General features: G+C 44.7%; 1 pseudogene; it reads left to right on the top strand.

Annotated features, from left to right (window-relative positions):
- The first annotated feature begins 7,149 nt into the window (after positions 1–7,149).
- On the top strand, positions 7,150–7,280 carry LOC118144531 (U4 spliceosomal RNA; annotated as a pseudogene).
- The last annotated feature ends 363 nt before the right edge of the window (positions 7,281–7,643 follow it).

Below are 7,643 nucleotides of genomic sequence, written 5' to 3'. Positions count from 1 at the left end.
AGGCTGCAGGTTAAGTTGATCGCCAATATTCAATGATTTAGTCAATCTTGCCTATGTCATGAAGCCTCCATAAAGGACACAGTTCCGATGAGATTCCAGATGACTGAATGTATGGAGGTTCCTGGAGAGGGCGTGAAGGGTCCATGCTCCCTACCCTATTAACTCACGTATGCATCTCTTCATCCGTATCCTTTATTATAAGCCATGAATGTAAGTGTTTCCCTGAGTTCTGTGAGCCCTCCTAATAGATTAATCAAACCCAAGAGAGGGTCATGGGAACCCTGGTTTGTAGCCAGTCAGTCCGGGGTGGCTTGGACTTGCGATTGGCATCTGAAGTGGAGGAAGTTTTAGTGGGGCTGATCCTTCCACTCGTGGGAACTGACACTATCTCCAGCTATGTAGCGTCAGAACTGAATTAGAGGACAGCTAGCTGGTATGCACTGGAGAATCTGCTGGAGGTTTGCTTGGTGGGTTGGTAGGGAGAAATCCACACACATTTTGGTGAGCAGATGTGCTACGTTGTAGTGAGGGGTCTCAACAGAGTCTCACATTCTCACTGGCCAGAGCCAAATGGCAAGGCCACCCGAGCTGTTGGGGTGTCTGGGAAAACACGTGTTTCACTTCCCAGACGTTAGAGAAAGGCAGTGAGAAAAGAGTTGAAATGGGTGTTGAGTGAGCCAGGCTGCCAAACAATATCCCACAAACTAACCATCCACCTCACAAACTAATGTCACCTACAGGGAACTGGTTAAATAAACCAGAGAACATCCATTGTGTGTTGTCCTTATTGTATGGTGTGGTTAATCTATGAAAAGCTATTCTGGGAGAGATCCAAGATGGCCAATCACTAGCAGCTCAGGCTTGCAGCTCCCAGCGAAAGCACAGAGAACAAGAGGACGCCACACTTTCAGACGAATTTTTGTTGGTCAAGGACAAGGAGATTCCCAGCGGAGGAGCCCCACAGGTCACCGGCGCAACTCTTGCAGCCGGCACAGCAGTTTTGCCGGTGCCTCGTACGGCAGTTCTCGGTGCAAAGTAAACGGGACTGGTTCCCCTTTGGGCCGACGTTTGGAGCTAATTGAAGGGATTCAGGAGGGAAGCCAGACCAGAGACTCCTGGACAGAAAAGCATCAAGAATCTTGACACCACTGTTTTAGCCAGCACAGTGGGTTGCTCAGATTTCGGCGCTGGGAATTAACAAGTTGGATGTCCACTCAGAGACCCAATTTGAAAGTTGGTAATTACAAAGACGACAGGTGGATAAATTTACAATGATGGGAAGAAACCAGTCTGAAAAGGCTGAGAATACTCAAAATCAGAATGCCCCTCCCTCTACAGAGGATCACAGTTCCTCATCAGCAGTGGAACAAGGCTTGACGGAGAACGAGTACCTTCCAATAACAGAATCAGGCTTCAGAACATGGATAGTAAGAAACTTCTGTGAGTTAAAAGAACATGTTGTAGCCCAATGTAAAGAAACTAAGAACTTTGAAAAAAGGTTTGACGAAATCCTAACGAGAATAGACAATTTAGAGAGGAATATAAGTGAATTAATGGAACTGAAGAATACAAGAACTCCGCAAAGTATGCACAGGTTTTAACAGTCGAATTGATCAAGCAGAAGAAAGGATATCAGAAGTCAAAGACCAACTTAATGAAATGAAATGAGAAGACAAGATTAGAGAAGAAAGAGTAAAAAGGAATGAACAAAGTCTCCAAGAAATATGGGACTATGTGAAAGGCCTAATTTACGTTTGATAGGTGTACCTGAATGTCATGAAGAGAATGAATCCCAGCTGGAAAATATTCTTTAGGATATTATTCAGGAAAACTTTCCTAACCTAGTAAGGCAGGATGATACTCAACTCCAGGTAATACAGAGAACACCACAAAGATATTCCTCAAGTAGAGCAACCCCAAGACACATAACAACCAGTATCAGTCATCCCAAAAACTTACCAAAAGGTAAAAGGTATCTCCATAATGAAGAATCTATATCAACTAATGGGCAAAATAGCCAGCTAGCATTAAATGACAATATGAAACTCACAAATATCAATATTAATCCTGAATTTAAATGGATTAAACGCCTTAATCAAAGACACAGACACCCAAACTGAATAAAAAGTCAAAACACATCGGCACACTCTATACAGATCCATCTCATAAGCAAGGACACACAAAGACTCAAAACAAAAGGCTGGAGGAAGACTCACTAATCGAATGGAGAGAAAACAAAACAAAAACAGGAGTTGTAATTTTCGTCTCTGACAAAATAGACTACAATAGTAACAAAGACTAAAAGAAACAAAGAAGGACATTACATAATGGTAAAAGGATCAATGTAACAACAGGAGTCAATGATCATAAATATATATATGCACCCAATATAGGGGCACCCAGATACATAAGACAGGTTCTCAGTGACTTAGAAAGAGACTTGGACTCCCACACAATAATAGCGGGAGACTTTGACACCACATTGTTAATATTCGATGGATCAACGAGATAGAAAATTAACAGGGACATTTATGATTTGTACTCAGACCTGGAACAAGTAAACTCAGTGAATATCTATAGAATTCTTCACCCCAGGTCCACAGAACATACATTTTTTGTATCACATTACACCTATTTTGGACAAAAAAGAAAAGCTATTCGGCCGGTCACCGTGGCTCAAGCCTGTACTCCCAGCACTTTTGGAGGCCGAAGCGGGTGGATCATGAGGTCAAGAGATCGAGACCATCCTGGTCAATATTGTGAAACTCCGTCTCTACTAAAATACAAAAAATTAGCTGGGCATGGTGGTGCGTGCCTGTAATCCCAGCTACTCAGGAGGCTGAGGCAGGAGAATTGCCTGAACCCAGGAGGCGGAGGTTGCCGTGAGCTGAGATCGCGCCATTGCACTCCAGCCTGGGTAACAAGAGCGAAACTCAGTCTCAAAAAAAAAAAAAAAAAAAAAAATAAGACAGTAGACAAGATAATAGACTTACGCTATGCTGGTATTATTTTTTTTAGGGCTAGTTTTGATTTTAAAATGTAACTGTGTAAGTTGTCTAAAACAGTGTTTTAAATCACCAAAAGCCATTCCATCCAGCCATCAACCAAATCACTTGAAACTCAAAGGGGAGCGCCTGTTTCCTGTCGATGTTCTTGAGATTTCCTCAGAGATGATCCATTCACAGTATCGAATTCTTCCAGACCATTTCACAAATAAGTTTTCACTTCGCATCCTGACCCGTGACTTTCTTTTTGGCAAGCTGATTGGTCTTCTTTCAAAAACAGATTCTATATGCTTGTGGCCTGAGCCTGTTCCTGAAATAATTATCATTTTGTTTCATCAAGTGAGCTTTTCTCAGGCAACTGGGGATGTGCCGGAGTCTGTCCTCTTAGAAATACAAGTGAAATGTAGCAGATTGCCAATAACTATATTTTCCAAAATGGCTTATTTATGGTTTTCCCTTTAAACTTGGCTTTGGATCAACCCAGAAAGTTTTGCAGCTAACATTTAGCGGTCACTCGGGGGGCAGAAGTCGTCATTGGGTTGATTTTAACAGACTAGTTTATCTCCTGCTTCTGGCCCAATGGGACCCTAAAAATGGAAATTTACTTTCTGCTCTTTATTCTAAAACGAAGACGTGATTGCCTGCCAAAAATAAATCAGAGAATGTGGAAGTGTTTTAAGATCCAGAATGAACATTATCAAGTATGTCCAGGTTTTTCTGTGAATGAACAGTATACACGTCTCTTTAACAAAATGAGATCCTGCAGGAAATACTGGTTTATAATCTCCTGCCCCTTTTGCTACATATACAGTGAACAGCTTTTTCTTTCTTTCTTTTTTTTGCCATTGCCCAGGCTGGAGTGCAATGGCACCATCTCGACTCATTGCAACCTCTGCCTCTTGGGTTCAAGTGATTCTCCTGCCTCAGCCTCCCCAGTAGCTGGATTCCAGGCATGTGCCACCACACCCAGCTAATTTTGTAGTTTTAGTAGAGATGGGGTTTCTCCATGTTGGTCAGGCTGGTCTTAACTCTTGACTTCAGGTGATCCACCCGCCTCGGCCTCCCAAAGTGCTGGGATTATAGGCATGAGCTACTGCACCCATCCTCTCGTCTACTATCTTGATCTGAAGGGAACACTAGGCTTTGGTCCTTAACACTATCGAAGCTAAAATGTTCTGGGAGACTCAAGAAAGGACTGTGGTTGCTTTCAGAGAGAGAGTCATTAGTTCTCATAAGATTCCTGTGAATGAACCAAAAGTAGACTCTGCAGATATATTTTGTGGAAACATATAATCTGTGGCCCAGCTGCCTCGTTTCACAAAAGTAACACAAGTAAAAGAAATAAAATTTAAAGGAAGGAAAGAAAGTGGAAATCTGGAAGCAGTAGAAAGGCTAAAAGCATGAGGCTTGGAGGCAGAAGGGAGCAAGGATCAGAAGGTACATCAGGGTGAACTGGAGAGACCAATGAAGTTCACAGCCGGCGACAGAACTCACTGAGAATCTTCATAAATGTCTGATGAAACCCCCAAAGAATATACTGTTTAAAATCAAATTTAGGCCGGGTGCGATGACTCATGCCTGTAATCCCAGCACTTTGGGAGGCCGAGGCGGGTGGATCACCTGAAGTCAAGAGTTAAGACCAGCCTGGCCAACATGGAGAAACCCTTTCTCTACTAAAACTACAAAAAATTAGCTGGGTGTGGTAACAGGCACCTGTAATCCCAGCTACTCGGGAGGCTGAGGCAGGAGAATCGCTTGAACCTGGGAGGCGGAGGTTGCGGTGAGCCGAGATCATGCCACTGCACTCCAGCCTGGGCAACAAGAGCAAAACTTTGTCTCAAAAATAAAATTAAATAAAATATAAAAAGGTTATACTGCACTGAAAATAAATGGAGTCGGATGACATGTCTCTCGTGTGTGTGTGTGTGTGTGTGTGTGGGTGTGTGTGTGTGTGTGTGTGTGGGTGTGTGTGTGTGTGTGTCTCTTTTATATATATATTTATGTATTTATTTTTTCTTAGATGCAGTTTCCCTCTTGTTGCCCAGGCTACAGTGGAATGGCGTGATCTTGGCTCACTGCAACCTCTGCCTCCCAAGTTCAAGCAACTCTTCTGCTTCAGCCTCCGCAGTAGATATGATTACAGGCACCCACCACCGTGCCTGGCTAATTTTTTGTATTTTTAGTAGAGACAGGGTTTCACTGGGTTGGTCAGGCTGGTCTGGAACTCCTGACCTCAGGTAACGCTACCTCAGCCTTCAAAGTGCTGGGATTAGAGGCGTGATCACACCACTGCGCCCAGCAAAGTTTGATTGAGCGCTTACTGCATGCTGGGTGCTGTATGTCCCTGGAGATGCAGCTGTGAGCAAAACAGATATGGCCCCTCCAAGCTCACATGATTTAAACCATGATTTTTTGTTCTGGCAAGGGCGGAAGGGAAAGATTGCATAGAAGACTGATCTAGTGGGTGTGGTGGAGATGTTTGGACTTTCCCAAGGAAGCAAACTTGAGCCGAGATCTGAAGGGTGAGTAAGAGCTGATTAATAGAAGGGAAAGCGGCTTATGAGCCTTTGGTTTAGAAGGAACCTGAAATCAAGCCAGGCCTAGGCTGTAGTCTTTTTTTTTTTTTTTTTTGAGCCGGAGTTTCACTCTTGTTACCAGGCTGGAGTGCAATGGCGCAATCTCGGCTCACCGCAACCTCCGCCTCCTGGGTTCAGGCAGTTCTCCTGCCTCAGCCTCCTGAGTAGCTGGGATTATAGGCACACGCCACCATGCCCAGCTAATTTTTCGTATTTTTAGTAGAGACGGGGTTTCACCATGTTGACCAGGGTGGTCTCGATCTCTTGACTTCGTGATCCACCCGCCTCGGCCTCCCAAAGTGCTGGGATTACAGGCGTGAGCCACCGCGCTTGGCCGACTGTAGTCTTTAACCCCAGAGCAGTGGATAACTGCTGAGGTGTTTTAGGTAGGAGACTGACATGACCAGATTTGCCTTTTGAATAGATAACTGTGCCGCTTTGGTATATTCGCACAATGGACAGGTTATGCTGCACTGAAAATAAGTGGACTTGAATGACATGTCTCAGCAGGAAGCTTCACACAGATGTAGGATTGAGTGGGCTGGGTGGGAAGCAAGCGACAGAAGGATACATACAATGTAATTTTATCTCTGTGAAGCATAAAATATTCATGAAAATATACAAACACATATATGGACACACATAAACATTGTAAAAATATAAAGACCTGCGGAAAAGGATAAATTGCAAAATCGGGATATAGTTACCCCTGGAATGAGGAGAGGATTACAAGACGGACAGAACTGTTTTGTTTTTTTCTTTTTTAGAGATGGGTATCTCACTATGTTGACCAGGTTGGTCTCAAACTTCTGACCTCAAGCAACTCTCCTGCCTTGGCCTCCCAAAGTGCTGGGAATAGGCGTGGGCCACGGTGCCCAGCCAAGGCATATATTTTTTAAAATAAGTTGTTGACCAGGTACTGTGGCTCATGCTTGTAATTCCAGCACTTTGGGAGGCCGAGGTGGGAGGATCCCTTGAGTCCAGGAGTCTGAGACAAACCTGGGCAACATGGTAAACCCCTTCTGTATAAAAAGCATAAACAGGTGGGGTGCGGTGTCTCATGCCTATAATCCCAGCACTTTGGGAGGCCAAGGTGGGTGGATCACGATGTCAAGAGATCGAGACCATCCTGGTCAACAAGGTGAAACCCCGTCTCTACTAAAAATACAAAAATTAGCTGGGCATGGTGGCGCGTGCCTGTAATCCCAGCTACTCAGGAGGCTGAGGCAGCAGAATTGCCTGAACCCAGGAGGTGGAGGTTGCGGTGAGCCGAGATCATGCCATTGCACTCCAATCTGGGTAACAACATCGAAACTCCATCTCAAAAAAAAAACAAAAAAGCATAAACAAATTAGCTAGGTATGGTGGCACACACCTGTAGTCCTAGCTACTTGGGGGTTGAGGTGGGAGGATCACTTGAATCCAGGAGGCTCAGGCTGCAGTGAGCAGTGAGAGTGCCACAGCTCTCCAGTCTGGGTGACAAAGTTAGACCCTGTCTCCAAAAAAAACAAAAGACTTGGCGCAGTGGCTCACACCTGTAATCTCAGCCCTTTCAAGATTCCAGCACTAGCTTTGCGCAGGGGCAGTATTGAAGCCAATGAGGTTGATCCGAGGCGCGATTATTGCTAATTGAAAACTTTTCCCAATACCCCGACTTGAAACATAGTCGGCCCTGGCGATTTTTGAGTCTCTACGGAGACTGAATCTAAAAAAAAAAAAGAAAAGATGGCCGGGCACGGTGGCTCACACCTGTAATCCCAGCACGTTGGGAGGCTGAGGCGGGTGGATCAGGAGGTCAAGAGATCGAGACCATCCTGGTCAACATGGTGAAACCCCGTCTCTACTAAAAATACAAAAAAATTAGCTGGGCATGGTGGTGCATGCCTGTAATCCCAGCTATTCAGGAGGCTGAGGCAGAAGAATTGCCTGAACCCAGGGGGCGGAGGTTGCAGTGAGCCGAGATCGCACCATTGCACTCCAGCCTGGGTAACAAGAGCGAAACTCCGTCTCAAAAAAAAAAAAAGAAAAGAAAGATTCTACCACTGACCTCAACCAAACACCT

This window comes from Callithrix jacchus, chromosome 9, assembly GCF_049354715.1.
Source record: "Callithrix jacchus isolate 240 chromosome 9, calJac240_pri, whole genome shotgun sequence".
NCBI lineage: Eukaryota > Metazoa > Chordata > Mammalia > Primates > Cebidae > Callithrix > Callithrix jacchus.
The sequence above is the reverse complement of the archived record's forward strand: the minus strand, read 5'-3'. Positions and strand labels throughout refer to the sequence as shown.